Below are 19867 nucleotides of genomic sequence, written 5' to 3'. Positions count from 1 at the left end.
ATAGTTTATAATTATGTCTTGCACATATCTGGCTAAAAATGTATTGTACTGTGAGATATATATGCTGCCATAGGCTAAAGGACAATGTCCATCAGAATGTGCCGACTTCGTCGGCCATGGGTTAAAGAAAGACTAGCTTATTTAATTAGAATTTGTTTAAATATAAGGCCTAGCCTATAATATTTTTATTTATTTCATGTCTTGATGTGTTATGCCCGGTCTGTTACGTTTGTCGCACTCAATTTAGGCACGCTGCATTCTGATTGGTTCGGATAGCATACTGGGAGGTTGGGGCCAGGAGCGAAAAAAATCGTACTATGCAGCGATTTAGAAAATCGCACATTCTCAAATCGCGTTTTTATTACGATTTCGATTAATAGCACAGCCCTAAAATGCACCCAATTTTTTGTGAACTTTGAAAAGAGTCCCTTCATGTTTGAATGGAAACCCAGCTAATAAGATCATTCCATCAAAAATAAAATAAAAAAATGGACAAATATTTTGATGGCCATATCATGTTGAGTCAATAATTGTTCTTCAGTTTTATTGGTAGTAAAGAACTACATTTTATCAGCTTAAAGTTTGTTAACAAGATAAAGACCAAGGAGGAAAAGAACCTCACATTTTGATTTGATGAGGTCTTTTAGGGGCCAAGGCAGGTAACTAAAAGATTTCTCACGTCACCACTACTGCGACAGTGTGACTTTTGTTGATGCTTCTCGTAGCCTAGCTGGAGCGAGCGTTGCAGGAGTAGCTATGGATGAAGTAAAAGTAGAGTGGAGTATATACAATTGTTGAAAACAAGTCTTTAAAGGCAAAATTAGCTGTGTGGAGAAAGTGTGGTGTAATATGAGATCAGGAAAATAACATCATAAGCGGCTTTACCTATTCATTACACTGTTGGGATGTTGAGAGAGGTGCGAGATGAAAAATAAAGCACTTTAATTGGAATGATTTTTAACGTGTGTGATTTATTGCGGGCACGTATCGGGTAACTTGCCAAATATTAACGGGTCTGGGTGGGTGCGTATTTAATTTTGATTAGGGCTGCATGATTAATCGAAAACAAACCGTAATCACGATTTGGATGATGTGCGATTATGAAAGCTTAAAGGCTGCGGTTTTAATTAAATAAATAAATACCCAGTGTGTTAGCGAAGAGCGGCTCTGTGATCAGGAGTAAACGCTGCTCCGTCTGAAAAACTGCGAGTTTGAGTCGCTTATAACGTGCGTTTGAAAAAGCAACACGAGTCAAACATCTTCACAAACTAGTGAAGCGTTCATAAACCTGTTCAACAAAAGACAACGTTTAATAACATGTTTACCTCACTTCATATTGTAAGTCGAGTGTTTGTGAGCTGATGTGGCTTCTCACCGCAGAGTGAGGCAGACTATGCATTATTTTATAGTATTCTACATCAATCAGCACTGCATTATACTTTAAAATACCCTAGATGGCTTGAAGAACTCAAACCATATTTTGCTGCAGTCGTGTTTATTGTCGTCATGTTTAATCAAAGCATTTCTATCTTCTGTTTACAGCGTTAGCTTCACATAAGGGGTTTCCTGAAAATGAACGCCATCATATCACTTATCTGAGGCAAATGTGGCTTTTCCGTTCGAGGGCGCCCTCTGGCTTTCAGTATGAATTAAACGTTTGGGTAATAAATTATAAATAAGAAAAATAATACATAAGAAATTAAAAAAACTTAACAAACTTAAAAAATAATACATTTAAAGGACAATCCATGCTTTCAATCCATGTACAGGAGTTTTTTCCCTCACAGTGGATGCGCAAGAGGTTCATATTTCATATTAAAGACATAGACATTGAAATTGATATCAACATATTTAATTTTATTATATATATATATATATATAATAATAATAATCGCATTTTAAATCGCAATTGCAATTTTAACCAGAATAATCGCAATTATATATTTTCCCCAAACTTTGATATCATCACAGGTAAAGGATTGGATCTGGGGCTGAACTGTGCAGGTACGGGCGGGGGCGGGTCTCCAAAAATGAACTTGTGCAGGACTCTGTCCTTGGCATCCATGAAGTGCACTTAACCACAAGGTGCCTCATTTGTAATCATATCATTCAGAATGGTGCCTGCTTTCTAGTTTTAATGCACCATTTTGCAAACCTGTGCAGTTGACTACAACCAACAGTCAATGCAATGCAGAAAAGGGCTGGAAGGGCAGCATTTGAGAGAAAACCATATTGTACCATATTGTGTGATAAGTTCATGGTGCCTATGGTGACAGTGTCAAAGCCCACCAGTTCAGATTTTGTGGTGATAAATGAAAGCTAAAGATAAAATGATATACAGGGACTCAAGGTATAAAGGTTACTGGAGAAGGATAGAAAGAAATGAATGGAATGTTTGTATGTACACAAGTTTTGTGCAAAATTGTAGAATAGAGATCACTCAGTCTGTTTGAAGTAGCACCAGGTTAATAGAAGTTTACTAAGAAGCACTCTTAGCCACATGACCTAAAGTACTGGAATCCCAGAAATGTATGTTCTTAACAAACATGTCCGAGATCTATAAAGGGCATAACGTTATGAATAGCGGTGAAGGATTTACAGAAAATAGCGAGAGGTTGTGACTATACGAGTTGAGTATAGCAGATTTGTTCCTGATATTTTTGAATTTTTCATTGCTATGTAGGCCAGCTCTTGAGACAAGATTGCTTCTAACCTGCTGGTAACCTTCAACATTACAATGGAAACATTAACATGGCTATCAGATTAGCGTAGCTCACTCTGTTCCTGAAACCTTTGCATTGTGACTAATCACTCTGGAGCCGCGAGAAAATGATGTTCTGACATCCCTTAGCGTGAAGGCACCTCTAGAAGATGTACCATCGCAAGCCCTTCATTAGCAACTATTATGTTGGTACAAGAACAGTAAACAAGGGGGAAATATATCAATTTCATGCTTGTAAGAGGATTGAGGATCTACCAACAAGAACAAACTGCAGAAAGTAACCAGCTAAAACCTGACCTCTTGTTGTTTAGTTACAATGTAAGAGTCAAAGATCAGTAATCTATTACTTATGTTACAAAATCTGCTTCGCTGCAAGTGATGTCAACTGCTGCTTTACTGGTAAAGGCACTGCAACAGAGTTAACAAGATTTTTCACAAGGCTCAATGTGTTGCTATGTCGAGATCCCTATAAAGCAGCCGACTAAGTAGCTGGTAGCTGTTGCTAGGCGTCTGGGAACTTTCACTGTACAAACTGTCTCAGTATACCTCCATTACAAGAACATTATGATCATAGACCAGCAAGATGGTACAGTAGAGCCGCAGATGAAAAAACGGCATCGTTAATGTGTGTTTAAGGCACAATAAGAAACAGGAGTTATTCTGGGGGAAATGCAGAATAGCACAAGGCTCCATGAGACTTTGAAGTCAACATGAAAGAGTGTTGACAACTTATGTAATGTTATGTATGAAACATTGACTGATCAGTTGTTCATAATTACCCAGGGATGCGTATAAAGAAAGATTTTATGGTTGGTTCCGTAACTTCACAATTACTGGAGGGAGGAAAATCTTACAAAAAAAACAATCCCTTTAGGGCTACAACAACTTTTCACAGTATTCTCAAAGGGAAATCTTTGCACCTTATTTACCCTTTAAAGGTTCACTGTGGTATTTATATTACTACACGAAGGTACTAATATGCACCTTTTAGGGGTAGATGGTAGATAAGGTACAACGTTGTCCCTTTACCCCAAAGTACAATTATTATTTTTTTTAAATGCATGGTGAAAGCCCTCACAAGGCCAGGAAGTCACTAAGGTTTGCTGTGTTATGTCTGAATTAATATTTTGGGTTCAAAGAAAATAATGTTCTTACCTCAAGCATCCCAGCTCCCCCAGGAGACCAGGCCTTAAATGCTTCTTTACAGTCATAAACCACCAAACCATACCTTTGTCTCATTACTGAAAATCCATATTTCCCTGGTGTAATGGGGACATTCCATGACACTATCTTGACCCTAAAGTACACATACACACACACACACACACACACACACACACACCCTTCGTCCCCATTAAAGGTGTGACTGCTTATTGACAGCAGGGTACAATCAGGCCTCACTGAGATATATCTGTAGCCGGGCGCCCATTACTGCTCAAATGCGGCTCACCCGTGGAGCAGACAGCAAGGTATGAACCGCAATCGCATTAGGGCCAGTGAAACCAATCAGTCTAGCCGCCTCATGCTCACTCTTCCAGCCATTGCCACAGTAATTGCCGGCCAGCCAATTGGAGCTTATTAGAGAGTTTGGACTCTTAATTGCCTGGTGGTGGGAGTTGGATCAATGGCTCACTTATTAAAGACATTCTTCCTGTGTGTGCGTATCTGTACACACACTTGCATGCCATAGGGAGCAGGCCTAAGGAAGGTCTCAAAGGAGCAGATAGCTTTGAAGAGCATGTGCTCGTTAATGCTTCTCAGACTTTCCTTGTTTCCACCTCCTATGTCCCCTCTCTCTTACTCTGCCTTTTCCTCCCTCCTCAACCGTCTTCCCTGACCTCAACTCTTGCCAAGGTGTTGAACAATCAACCGCAGGCTGTTGGATTGTTACACTGAGCTGAAGAGATTTTAGCGTGGCCGCAGGAGAATGGGGTAGTGAATCAATAAAGACAAAATCAATATCACTTTAGGAGTGGAATTTTAGACTACCACCGGTCGCCGTGGTCAAATCCAGAATTTTTTATTTTTTTTATTTTGGGATGAAAATGTCCTCATTAGGACACTTCTACCTTTTTACTCATTAAAAAATGGAATTGGGAATAAGGAAATGAGCCCTTGTTAAATCTACATGATTCAACAGTTCAACAGAGCTGGTAAGAGGTTCAATGAATTCAGACTGATTTGAATTTAAAATATAATGTGAGTTCAAACCATCAGATACTTGCTAATGAAAAGAGACCATATAATTACATTTTTGGGACATTTCTTATGATATACTGACATCTAGTGTTTGGAATGTCACAATACACTGGGGAGTGTGGCACCACATACAGAAGTGAATGATAAAACTGACAACAGAAATCTTTTGCCCTGCTACAATTTCACTTATGATATTTTTATCTAAACTGACTTACAGAAATTGTTGATAAAAACAAGAAAGTGGCTAGTAAAAACATTGAGTAGATTTTGAAATCCACCAGCCACAGTGGCCGGTGGAGAAAAAAGTTAATTTCCATCCCTGATTAATGGTTCCACCATGACCATATTAAGACAGGTAGCTTCTCATTTGTCTTACGTTTTAAAGCATAAAACTGCATGTCTGGGTAGTTGTTGCGGTGTGTGCCTTTCGAGTTAGTATTGTTAAAGGGATAGTTAACAAAAGACTGAAAATTGTGTAATTTACTCACTTTCAAGTTTTTCCAAACCTGTATGAATTAATAGGGATGCACAATATGAAAAAATGTAACCAATACCGATAATTAATTCCTTCTCCTGACCCAATTCTGGTACAGATATCAATAACCAGTAAATTCATATTTTTATATTATAATTTTCATATAATCTGCAGTTTGTGCACCCAGGAGAATAGGAAATCTAAGATGCACTGATGAAACTTATTATAATGGCAAACTTCAGTCCTGACTCTTCACTCTCAGAAAAAACGTTACAGTGCTGTCACTGGGGCGGTAGGTACAAAAGTGAAAAGGTATCTTTGTACCTTACTCACCCCTAAATGGCAAATATTAGTACCTTTAAAGGTGCATATCAGTACTTTAAGAGTGTGAATTAGTACTTTAAAGATAAATATTAGCACCTTAAATGTACATATTAGTACCTTTTTGGTTTTGCACCTCAGGGTACCGCCCCAGTGACAGCCATGTACCTTTTTTTCTGACAGTGTTCAAATGTTTTTATTTTTTGCATAGGGCACAACAATGCTTAGTAACAAAGGGTTTAACAAAACTATGACAGAACTATGGTTTATCTACACTTAACAACTCATTAACAACAAATTTATACTCAAGTGTTTCATGCATTAAGAAAGGTGCCTATTCAACATTTAGTGCATGAGGATGTGGAAGGTATATAGAATTTAAGTTTAAATGCACAGGCATTTGTCAACCTCAAGAAAAAGATAAAAGACAAAAAAAAAAGTATATCCTTAACAAAACTATCCATTCTATTCCTTGTCGTTTATGGATTTAGCCTTTTCACTGTCTCTGTGTAATTGTAAAAACTTTCAGACTGGCAAAGGCATGTTCACAGATAAGGACGTAATGAGCGTAACATAGTATTAAAGCTGCAGTCACTTGCACTCGGAGTGGAGGAATCTCAGATAAATCAGAATGATTGACTGATTTAGCAAGCGTACTTTAACAGATCTAGTTATCAGATTTTGTTTATTTATCAGAGCAATAAAAATGACCTAATTTTCACCCATTTCGCCCAATGATTTATCTGACCGATAAATCTTGTGCATCCCTATGAATCAAAAATTATATTTTAAAGAATGTCAGTAACCAAAAAGTTGATGGGCCACATTAACTCCAAATGGAATTACCTGTTTGGTTACCTATATTCTTCAAAATATCTTCTTTTGTGTTCACTAGAAGAAAGAAATTCATACAGGTTGTGTAAATTATGATTTAAATTTTTGGGTTAACTATCCTTTGAAGCCCAGCTTCAGCCTTCATTCCAAGCTGTGAGGCAAAGATACAATGTCTAAACATGAATTCCTCAGTGTGTTTTCCGAGCTCGATGAAAATCAGAAGAATGATGAAAACCAGTCTTTGTTTTGAGGTGATGCCCTTTGTTTTTGAGGTGATTCTTTAGGCATTTTTTACACACTGTTTAATGTTTTAAAAACCTTAAGGTATAACGTAAGCATGTGTGTACATTGCCTAATCATAAGCTTGTTCAGAAACGGTGACGACATGTTGAGGAAAAAAGAAAAGAAACATCTCTCTCAATTTCTCAAAATACCAAATTTAAATAAATGCATATTCAATTATTCGATTTTTATGAGCCCAAATATTCGAATACAATATTTTGGGAAAATGCCCATCCTTAGTTCCTTCACGTGGACGATTTGCATGTGAATCGTTTTGCTTGCGCGCAAGTGTGGTCACAAACCACACTAAACTGAACCTCTCGCTGTTTTTATTTGTTTTTTATATAAATGACTTAGTTTTATAAAGAGATATCTGTATTGCCTGTGAGGCAAGTTTTCTCTGAGATCTGAGTATATTTCTATACGCATTTCAGAATGGACATCACAGAGTCAGACGGGAGAATGCGCATCCCGTTTTTTTTCCCTTTATTTAGCGAAAAGCACAAAATTTTGTTTTTATTTTGAGTGTACATAAATAAAAGTAGACACTTTAAGCTTTGTAAAGACATAATGTTTAATCTGTGAGGCCAAAAATTGAGTATTTTAAGTTGTTTTACACTGTCATGAGGAAAAATCCAGCAAAACGTGCTGGCGCATTCTTCAGGTCCAGGGGTTTAATGACATATCTGCATATCATGGGGTGGCAATTTTTAACAGGAGGCCTTTAATATCTTATAGTGTTGTGTGATTAATTCTTGTTGCACTGGATTAGTACCGCTTGCTTTTAAGGTGCATTCACACTACAGATATCGTTAAGTATCTGACCTTTTGGCTAACTCTCAGTGAAAAAAAATAACTTCTTGTCACTCTGCCATTGAAAAGGTTAGTTGAGATGATGACAAAAGACTAGTCATAGAGTTTTGCAAGTAGTGGTGTCACATGCGGGCATGAGAGATACTGAAATAGGTCATCATCATTAGAGTCTTGGTACTCAATCCATAGTTCACAGACCATGTGCAGCCTTTAATGACATTCAATGTTGACATTCAAATTATCACTTCCCAACACTAACAAGTTTTTGCCCAAGGCTTTGTCAGTTGTATTATTACAAATTTTAGGAACCTCATGACTTGGTCCAATTCCAATTCGTAATCCTCCTAACCCTGATCTGCATTTTTCGTTCAGCTATTCAATAGTTCATTTATTTTAATGTTCATTTATTTATAAACTGAGAATCAGAATTTTTTTGTTTGAAATTGAGATTGAGATTATCCCACGATTCTGTAGAAAAGCAGACAACTAAACAAAATGCATAGTTTACTAGAGGTTCCGACAAAATGTCCAATGTTTCAGTCTATTTTAAAAAAATACATTAATTTGAACAAAATCATTAAAAAAAATTATTTGAATGTCTCATTCATAAAAACGTCATTATTGGATGAATCTGCATTTGTGAATGAATCTCGAGTCTTGAATATATGATTAATTTACAAACACATTTTAAACAGTCTCAGTCTAACTCCTGGCGTAATAAGACTTGTAATAATAGTCTTAAAGTGTGAAAACACTTTAAAAAGGGTGATTTGTACTATTTTGATCGCTAGATAACAATGTTTATACCAAAACTATAAACTTTTAGTATTTTGCATTTTTAAATAATTTGCAAAAAAGTAATTTGCATTTTTTGCTTATTTTTAAAAACAGATACAATTAAAAATCTATATTATAATTATAAGATTACATTTAAAAAATATTAAATTACTCGTATCATAAAATAAGATTTTGTTCATCCCAAACTGTTGAGAAGTAAAAGGTTAGTGAATGATTGATAATGATGATCTCTGTAAAGATCTTCTCACTGGCATGCAGTTATTATAGCAATAACAGAAGGGAATGGTCAAAAACCAGGGCAGGAACATGCTGGCCAAGTGAATTTTTAGTAAAAAAAAAAGTTCTATTATTCATATTACCTGTTTTTTGTTTGTTTTTACCGTGGGATCAATTTAGTATCGGTATCGAGGTATTTTAGTCTGGTATCGTATCGAAGTCAAAAATTTGTTATCATGACAACACTAATCAAGCCTTAATCTCGAGCCCTGAAACTGATCAGAAAATGTAACGAAAATGTAACGGAACGCTGTAGAAATGTAGTGGAGTGGAAAGTATAATAATTCCTGCAAAAGGACAAGGTAACAAAGTAGGGCTGTAACGATATGCGATATGAAATCGAAATCGCAATACGCAGGTCCACGAACCTGTATCGCGATGTGAGAAGGCAGAATCGCGACACACCCCTTCCAACTGCCAGAATTATCCTTCCTGTCCAGGTCCAACTTTTAAGTCAGCAGTATGGCAACATTTCAGCTACCCGGTGGAGAACAAGGATGGCAATCGTGTAGTTGACAAGACCCACACAATTTGCCGTAAGTGTTTCAAGAAGCTTCCCCAACCGGCTGGCAACGTGGTGTGAGCGTGGCGTTTCTGTTGCGTGTCATCCGCGGGGCGGCTGCGTGGCGTTTTCTCTTTCTTTGCACACCAGAAGCGTGTCTGACGCGGCGTTTCTGTTGGTATTGATGTACAGGAGGCCCTATACTTTATGTTAAATATATATTGCCTATTGGTACCGCAAAGAAAATGTCGGCAGTAGCCTATTGACCATACAGATATATGGTATTGACGGCAAAATAGGCTATAGAATACTGTACATAATAAAACTGTTTTGACCCCCCATATCGAGGTTTGTATCGTACTGTGGGTCAAAAATCGTGATACGAACCGAATCGTGGGTTTGGTGTATCGTTACAGCCCTATAACAAAGTAAAAGTCAAAAGTATGCACTATTGATTCTACCTAAGTAAAGTACAAAGTAAAGTACGTGAAAATTTTACTTAGGTAACGTATTTGATCTTCGTTACATTCCACCACTGTTAAAATGTGTGGTTGAAAAGACTGAAGCTGAGTATCTGCACATTAACATGACAGCTGCACTCTCTCCGGATCAGTGGTAGCGCAAACGCAGATTTGAATGTTGCAGGGTGATGTACTTTAAAAGGGTAACCAAATTCCCTAAAGGCTTTGGTTAAAAACCTGTTTCACGTCACAAGGTCAGCGGAGCATAAGCAGTTTGTTTGTTTTCGCTGCCTATATCAATGAAAGAGAGCATTCGAATCGAATGTGTGATGGCGACTCTCTCATTCATTAACATGGGGAACAAAAACACGCGCTGTTCACACTCCACTGACGCATGTGAAGTGAAAAAGCCATAGCAATTGACATAGCGGAATCGCTGTCATTTAGAAATAAGATAAAATGGGTGTTTGAATCAAGAACGTGATCTTTTAACAATTGATCGTGCAGCTTTAAAGTACACATTAGATAAATACAATACAAATAAATACGTTTTTTTGTTTGTTTTATGTGTGTGTGTGTGTGGGGGGGGGGGGGGTAGGCATGTGCCGATATCAATTTTTGTTGCAATTAATTGATTAATCTTTTATCACGTTATAAGATATTGTCACGATATTGAAATAAGTTGCAAAAAAAGTGTTGTCATAGCATTACAGCTTTAAGAACTATTTTTGTAATAACAAAAATAACATTCTTTAAATACCATAATACCATGCACCAAAAATATATACAGCTCTGAAAAAAATGAAGAGACCACTTAACATTGAGAAATCTTAACAAGGAAAAAAAATATGCACTATTTGCAAAGGATTAAAAAAAAGCAGATTTATAACTCAAGGTTTATAAAAAGTCTCTCTTACAAACAAAAGAAATTGTCAACATGGCTCCTTTGCCTTTGAGAAAACAACTCAACTCCAGTTACTTTTCTCCATGGGGGCTGCCCTTGATTTAATGTGCTTTCATGCAATTAATGTTCCGTTTTGCGTGAAAGGCACCTGCTTCAATGGGTGATTCCCAAAATGCAAAGTAGGTCTTTGTAGTTTTCTTTCAAAATACTATTTAATCCATGACAAGGATTAATTTGCTTAACAGAGGATTAATGTTGTTTATGATCTAACGCCACAGGAGGCCCAGAACCAGAACCTTTAGCTGTTCACTGCGAGGCTATCATGCAGCAGTGACTTCAGTATGAACTTTGTAACACTTATCAACAAGTGAACAATTAAAACTACCCTATATTACTTTTTCGCCTGCTAGAGGTCACCTATTCAAAACAAAGGCGAAGTTTGATGACGCCAAGTTTAAGACCAGAATCTTGGGATGTTGTTTTCACCTCACAGCCGGTGGAAAACAATCGGGATAGCAATCATGTTTATGAATGTGGTTATTATTACTGTAGTATGAAGCAGAGCAGGACCGAATGTTGAGGGAGCTGAGTAAGGCCGCTGGAGCGATTGTTGCAAAACACACGGCTTGCGAGCAGCGGGACTTTTATTAAGACGGGGGACAAAATCAACAGCACTATTTACGCTTTTTCAGGACTCCCTCAGATGTTCAGCAATTTTTTTCACAATTTACAAATAGTTGGAAACAATTGTGATATTGTAAGAGCTCACCTGAACAAAAAAATATAACACTGGCATGGTGTTTTTTGGATATTTCACTGCAAAAATACTACATAGTGCACCTTCAAAAAAAAATTACAACTCGAACATTTGATGATTTTGGTCAGATTCAAAGTCACTATACACCCATTTCCACCAAAATTACCCGGACCAATTTGTCCCAGGAACCCTTTTCCCAGAACTTTTTTTCCCCTCAGATCTGTTGCTGTTTGTGTTTCCATCGTAGTCTAAAATAACATAAGTCCGGATGACGTAGGACTGCGTGTGACTTTCCAGTTTTCGCTGGATGTCATCGTTTGCGTATAAACTTAACAAACCCTGAATCATTCTGTCGGTCCATCTGTTCTATTTTTTAAACTCCACTGTTGATGAGAATAGCAAACAACTGTTACTGCACGCACCGCAACAGACTTTTAAAAATGGTGGTTGACGTAAAATGCTTCGTGGAGTCAACCAATTAAAATGATGTGTGAACTCAGCAAATCAGCATGTTCAGAAGTTTGATCCCCGAAGTTCGTGAACTTTGAAAAAGTACTACATCATGAGCAGCAATTTTTTGATGGGGAAATTTTTACCCGGAACTTCATTTAGACCCTGGTCCCTGCAGTCGAAAAAAACATCCCAAAGTTCCTAGCTCCTGGGGAAAGTTCTTGCGGTGGAAATGCGGCCTATAGTATGCTCTCCTCAATGAGATGGTAAATGCCTTTTCAAGCCATGAAGTCATACAATGGTTGTGCATGAATGTAAACAAACTCGTTATTTCTATTATTAAAACTCAAACTGATATAAAACATTCATTTCAAAAGGTCTTTTAAGCAATTATTTTGTTCAGCACTTTTGTTTGGAACGTCAACAGTACAACTGCCATGAGTGTTCACCCATCAAATTAATCATTCATGATGTTTGCAACAGACTGAGAGTTTAAGGGTTTAAAGCCACCCTTTCTCAAACTGAACAAGCATAGGTCAAACTGCACTTACAGTATAACTTGTTTGGTTTGTAAATGTCTTGAATTTCAATGAATTGTGCTCTAGACAGGAACTGCAAAAAACACTTGCAAACACAAAAAACTCTCATAAATGAATCTAGTTTTGTTTTATAGTTTTAGCATTAGGTTATGTCAGCAATGTTGGCATGCTTCTTCCAATTGACAGATTCATTTGGCCCAAAACACTTTGAAGACTGATTCGACACAAATCAAATGTTATTATAACTATGCAAAATTATATGATTAGTTGATTAGTTATTATTTATATTTAAATAATAACAGTCCAGACTTGTGGTCTATTGCAGGGATTCCCAAAGTGTGGTGCGCGCACCCCCAGGGGTACGCGAGCTGCCACCAGGGGGTGCGCAAGAGGAAAAATGTAATGGGGTCTTTTTTTTTTTTTTTAAATGGGATTTTTCAGTCAATAAAAAAAAAAAAAGACAAGATGATCGCGGAAGATTTGATTTCAAAGTAAAATGTAAAAGTGCCTATTTAAGTGAATTTGTCATTGTGTGTTGCTGTGTTTTTCTTTAAGAATAATAGGTTAATGAATCCACAGTTCAAGCAACCCGCCCCCGAATCGGCACTAATTCTAAACTGAATATGCATATGGAAGCTTAACTTTCATAGGAATTCATTGAAAGTACTCGCTTTGCTCCGCTCCGTTATTAATACCGGAGCAGCCGCGTGCATATGTTCCTTTCGGTTAGATAGAATTAGTGATTTAAAAGCCCTGTCGGTGATACCGGTGCAAACACACGTTGATTAACCAGTGGGAAAATTTCCACACGTCACATCTCTATGCGTGCCGATTCGTTTCATTCATTCCAAATGTGTTGCACTTGAAAAGTTTCAGATTGATCCTCGTGTTTATTTGTTTTATCTATATCGGACCTTATTCTCTTTAATGTTGTGGATCGTTTTCGTTTGTAACTTCATTGCAATTTAATTCAATGTACTGTCGTTCTAATTTACATAACCGTTGTGTTATGATGATGCTAGCTCCACAGTCATCGAATAGGTCTAGTGGCCTATTGCTGCAATGTTTCTTTTATGCGGCTGAAAATAAACAAGCTTTCTGTTACTGAGCCTGTGTCTGTCACATCCTCTTAAAAGTGGAAGTTTGTGCGTAGCTTTGTTGCATTATATAGAAACTTTTTTGATGTTGTTATTGTCATACATGTTCTGGGCCGGGTTTCCCAATAACGATGTATCTTAGCTATAAAGAGCACTTTCTACGAGCGAAGTTACGATCACTCGCAGCAATTTCACGTGCATTTCCCAAAAATGTACTTAACATGAACGCGCAAGAACGCCTTCTAAGTGCTACTTAAGAGTCGCTGTCCATTTGCGAAGTGCTGAAATATAACCTTATATGGAATCGATTCCTCTGAACGGTTCACCTAATAATTATAAGCAACTTTTATATATATTATAAGCAAATAAGCAACTACCTACAGGCTGAGTCAATGACAAAATAGCTGGAAAAAAAAGAAAAGATACCTTTCAAAAAGACGAAATCAATATCCTTCTAGAGGAGGTGGAGTGGGAAAATATATTATTTTCAACAGATTTAAAGGGCATCGTAGAAACAAAGAGAAACAAAACATCTGGGAGGACATTGCTACCAAATTAAAAGTTATAAGTTAAATTATTAGTTAAAAGATCGGGTAAAGCGGTCTGCAAGAAATGGCAGGATTTTGCAAGCCTGACAAAAAGGAAGAGGGCACTGCAGAGGACTGTCCAATACAAGGCTGGTCTTTGTGCACTTCCGCAAGTCATATAAGTTTATTTCTATTTTTCCCAGTTTTTGAAGTATGTTTTCTACATTACTTATTTTATAATTTTTTCTTTTTTTCTGTCATTTAATTCAGATGTGTATTTTTATTTTTTTGTTTGATACCTGCCCTCATAAAACAATAACAACAACAACAACAAAAATAGTATTATCACAATGCACTTGAATAAAGTTAAAGGTGTAATCTGCCGATTGTCCTGTAGGTGACCTCATAACTCTCTCTTCTTACGATACACTTAGAGCTTTACGATTACTCCAGAGCACTCGTAGATCTACGATCATTTTCAAGTGCTACTTAAGTTATGGTGCTTTTGGGAAACAGACCTTAATATTAAGATCACTCGTACGATCATTTTTACGATCAACTTAGGCTTACAATGCTTTTGGGAAATGCAGCCCTGGTTATTTGCCCATGATTAAACTCTTTATATGGCGATAAAACAAAGCTTTGTTCGTTTTTTTTTGTGTTTTTTTTTGAAGTGGGTATTGGGGGTGCGCAAACCCGTTCGGGACATTGAAGGGGGTGCGCAGGTAAAAAAGTTTGGGAACCGCTGGTCTATTGCTTCTGGTACTAATGCTCCCTTTATGTGTAATCCCAAATGGCCAACTTCTAAAGTTTTGTTTTCGAGCTTGTTGCGTTTAAGTAGACTGGGTAAACAAACTCAGGCTGATCTGCCGGCGATTTGATTTCACACTGCAACTCAGTCTGCAAACCTGTACATTTATTTTTACTGCCAAGTGGCTTATCCACCTGGTGTGTATTTGGCGTATTTAACATGATTTAACAACGATGGGTTGTTGCCCGTTGATCACGCCTCTTGTGGTCTGATTGGTTAAAGGATTATCCAATTGCAAACAGTCATTTGAATAATGCTCGTTGATCCCGCCTCTTGTGCAGTAGAAAATACAGAGCAGACTCCCCAGACCAATGTTCAATCTTAAATTGAGCTTGGTCTGGTGATAGACAGACAAGTGTTCAAGTGCTTTGTTGTTGGAAAGAATATGAATCATGGAGGAAACCAGGTTAATTCTTGCATATTTCTTGTGGAAATAGCAGTTTAAAGTTTATGGCACGGACGTCTAGTGAATACAGCTTGAGAGGGTGTTTGTGTCCAATTTCCAACTAGGAAACTATGATAATTCAGCTAGCATGTGAAGGCAGCATAACTATTTCAATGATAGGAAATGCGAATAATCAACCAGTCATTAAATCATTAGATGTAGACTGTGTTTTTTAGAAGCAAAGTTGCAGCATACTGGTCTACGGAAAAGCAGCTGCAAAGGTGAATGACAATCATATTAGTCTGGTTGCCAATGTCTGATGCCAGAAACAATTAGCACTTTATGCAGACCTTTGTTTACAAAGCAGCAGCTTTCCAGGGAAAGTAAACAATCAAATTGCAGGTGCATCGGAAAGCAAAATCTAAATGGTTGTTTTTAATTATTTAAAAGGGAACAAAAAATGACAAGGCACTTTAAAAGTAGTTCATTGTATTTGTGCACTAGACCAAAAGTTGTTATTCACTAATAAGTGTTGCCTTCATAACTTTGGTCTGTTCCATACTCTAGGCTTCTATATAATAAGGTTTTAGACATGTTATTTTTGGAATCAATTTGAATGGAATTAATATGGCATCTGGTGCTAATTTCCTTAATTATTTGGCAAACACTATTGAAAGGGTTAGTCCACCCAAAAATGCAATTTATTTCATTTATTACTCACCCTCGTGTCGCTGGACACCCGTAACACCTTCGTTCATCTTCGGAAAACAAATGTTTTTTGTTTAAAGCTGATGGCTGAGAAAGGCATCAGAAAGGTCTACATTGGCATTCAGTACATTCCCACTCACAAGACCCATAAAAGGTACTAAAAATGTTTTTACCAAGTCCATCTCACTACAGTGGCTGTACAATAATTTTACGAAGCGACGAGAATAGTTTTTGTGCGCAAAAAAAAAAATCTAAATAATGACTTTATCCGGCAAGTTTCGGACATGAACTCACGCGATAGAGACGCTCCTCCTCGCTTCATCCGAATGGCGGATTTGCGTCATATTCTCAAGCATGCATCGAGTTCACGTCAATAACTTGGCGGATAAAGTCGTTTTTTCGATTTTTGTGTGCACAATAACTATTTTCGTTGCATTGTAAAATGATTGTACAGCCACTGTAGTGAGATCTTTATATTGATGTTTTTAGTGCCTTTTATGGGTCTTGTGAGTGGGAATGTACTGAATGCCAATGGAGGCCTATCTGGAGCCTTTCTCAGCCATCAGCTTTCAACAAAAATATTTTCATTTGTGTTCCGAAGATGAACGAAGGTCTTACGGGTGTCCAACGACATGAGGGTGAGCTAACCCTTTAACTGTTAGAAACGTTATGATTTTCACTGACTTTGCAGAGATGGCAAGTCGCTCTATAGGTGCCTGAAACCCTGCAACACCATGTTGTCCAAGATGAAGGCCAAAGGAAGGACCCTTCCAGCTATTGCAAGAGAAGTTGGTCATTACAAAACGCCCACGTAAGACAAATGCACGAGAGGACAGGATAATCCAGAGACTTTCAATGAGGAATCGTTTCAACACTACAGCTGGAACTGCTCGCCAGTTCAGAGCTGAACACGGTAACAATCTATCTTGTTTCTTGTTTAAGAGAATTTGATATGAAAGCTCACTCTACAGTGACTAAACCTCTCATTAGTAGAAAGAATCAAATGTTTAGACTAACCTTTGCTGAGGAGCATGTTGTGTGGACAGAGAAGAACTGGTTCAAAGGTCCCTTTAGTTATGAAAGCAAGTATAATTTTGTATTTGGGTCAGATGGGAAACATTATGTTTGCCATCAAACTGGGGAAAGATGGAACCCAAAGTGTGTAAAGAAGTCAGTTAAAGGTGAATGAGGAAGTTTTATGGTTTGTTGGGTGTCTTTCTTCAGCAGAAGTTGGGCATCTTATAAAGCTACGTGGCAGTGTGAATGCAAATATGTTTTCATTTTCAGTAATATGTCACTCCTTCCATGTGAGCATCCCCCAATCACCCTGCAATTTTCATGCAAGACATACCCTCTGTCACACTGCAAGCTGGGTAAAAGCAGTTCCTTGAGGTCCTGATGTAAACCTAACTGAAAATCTATGGAAAATCTTTGGTGACAGTTATGGCTAAGAAACCCACTACAGTTACCGAACTGTGGAAGAGACTGGAAGAAGAGTGGACCAAGATCACACCAGAGCAGTGTGAGAATCCAGTGATGTCCTGTGGCCGCTGATGTGCTGAGGTCATCTCTAAGCAAGGCCTCTACACTTCATTTTTGACTGCTGTAAGCCTCACATTTTAGTTGTGATGTTCTTTTGTGTTACAAAGCTTATTTTTTCTCTAATTTTGATCACTGTGGATCACTTTTGAACCACAAAAGGTTTTTGTTGAAGTGCCTTGGTTATTTTCAAAGTAAAGCAATGGTATACAGGGCTCTCGGTTCCATTTGCGACCAAAAATATTATATTTTTGCTGAGATCGCCACTGGCGAACATATAAATGTACATGTTATGATTAAAAAGGCGTGCCTTTTATCAAGAATGTTCTGTGAGTGGCCATCACATCTTTTGTTGTGTTGACGCAATAAAATGAGACGATGGGCAGCAAAGTTAGAGAGAGAAAAAAAAACAGAGACAGTGAGGATGAGCTTTCCGTTTCAGTAACGTGTGTCAAAACGAAAATATCAGGCTTTTTCAAAGCCCTCAGCTCTATCGAATCAATGGACAACACGTCAATCAATGAAAAACGTAGGTGTGTGGACGACAAAAATTTAAATTAAAAGATGTGATAACATGACAAAATTAAAACCCATTTATTATTTTGTGGCACTTTAAATTATTTGGCTCCTATTTTTTCCCCTATAGAAGCCAATGCTCCCACAGCTAATATTCCTTCAAATTAATAATATTACTGGGGTGAAAAATCAAGTGTTTCTAAATTGTTCTCTAATTTGCAATGTATATAATTTTTAATATGTCATAAAAAAATTATAATAATATTTGTTCAAAGTTATTCCAATGCAATTTAATACACACAACTGCAGCAAACAAATGAATATGTTCTATCATACTAGTTATAGCCATTGTAATATTTATGTATACATGGAAATAGATTCACACATTCATGCAATATAATGATATGAACATTATTGCAAAAAAAAAAAAAAAAAAAAAAAAAAAAAAAAAAAAAAAAATCGCTAAAAATATCCTATTCTCGTTTCTTTAACAATAAGACTGTTAACAGTTCATCAAAATGGTGATTAATCTATTACTGTGCATTTGCCCAGATGTTTAATTATATATATATATATATTATATATATATATATATATATATATATATATATATATATATATAAATTAAAAAAATTGCAGACTGGTCAATCTCAGATAATAATACTAAACAATAGTGTAGAATCTGCCTTCACTCCTGTGGCTTTTTTAAGGCACTGAATTGTGTGATTGTTAATGTTTCCACATCAAGTATTAAAGAGGGGGGGGGGGGAGATCATACACCGATAATCACTCTCTTTTCTCTGCCTTCAGCACTTTTTATCCACTAATGAATATTAAATTGCATTTTTGGATAATCTAATCTGTACTCAAATAGACCTTCATTGCTGCTGTTGTTTGAGACTCATTTTTAGTGCATTTATTCGTCATTCGGAGAAAAAATGATTGATTCTGCACTTTCTGTAAGAAATGTAAAAGCTGGGAATTTATTTCCAACATTTGTAATATTTCAATGGCTTATACAATATTAGTCTTCTACTGACACCTAGCGGCTTGCATGCAGTATCACAGGAAATCCCATCGTGTGTGGGGAGACCAACCATGAATGGTCATGTCAATAGCATTGTATAATGCAACGTTTAACTACATTTGAAAACAATTGTTGATTAAAACAAAATAAAAAAATAAAAAAATTTAAAATTACATTTAAAAAATCAAGATGACACTATATAATTTTACCTTAAGAGCCCAAACGCAGTTTGATTAGGTGATGAATCATTGTGTGGACAATATTGCCATCTTAAACGTGAAACCTTGTTGCAAAATAAAACAACCTTTGAGATATCAGACCAAGAATCAACAAAGAGTTCAAAAGTAAATACTTGTAATAAAACATCCAAGTGGAAAATTACCAGCTCGCTGTCAAAACTTAAATATTATGAAAAATAGGCCTACCTCGAGTATATCGATGCACTTAAGATTTCCCGCGCAAGTCTCGGACGTCACCGACATGAATTCACCACTAAACGCCGAAATTATACGAATTCCAGATGGAACTTATGCAGGTGTATGAAACTATGTCCTTTCCTTGGTCGTTTGGCCAACTCAAACTCCTCACGAACAAAGGAAGCCGCGTTAGTGAAGTAACTGAAGTTCTGAACCTCATCAATGATGACATTTTACCGTGAACGACGATCACGTGACTGGCACGTCCACTTGGCGTCCTCAGTCCCGATTCATTTGGAATGCTGCATCTACCTAGGCCCTGAATTAAAGCCATTCATTCTTTAGTCAAAAGAAGTAGGCCTAACCAAGTATACCATATAGATATAGATATAGATAACATACCCTATACTGTACATGTTTACCATGGTGTCAAATGCCCTTAATTGATTCTGCCTTGTCATTCAAAGTGAGTGGTAGATGATTATTGAATACAATTTTTACATCATAT

The 19867-nt window shown here is 37.0% G+C and overlaps 1 long non-coding RNA gene across 2 annotated transcripts in view; it reads right to left on the bottom strand.

Annotated features, from left to right (window-relative positions):
- LOC137049645 (uncharacterized) overlaps positions 1-19583 on the bottom strand; it is a 414587-nt gene extending 395004 nt beyond the window's left edge. For both annotated transcript variants that reach the window (XR_010899665.1, XR_010899664.1), the window contains exon 1: positions 19369-19583. This is a non-coding gene — a long non-coding RNA (uncharacterized lncRNA). The remainder of the gene's footprint in view (positions 1-19368) is intronic.
- Positions 19584-19867: the final 284 nt, after the last annotated feature.

This window comes from Pseudorasbora parva, chromosome 20 (assembly GCF_024679245.1).
Source record: "Pseudorasbora parva isolate DD20220531a chromosome 20, ASM2467924v1, whole genome shotgun sequence".
Lineage (NCBI taxonomy): Eukaryota > Metazoa > Chordata > Actinopteri > Cypriniformes > Gobionidae > Pseudorasbora > Pseudorasbora parva.
This window is presented reverse-complemented; position numbering and strand designations above follow the sequence as displayed.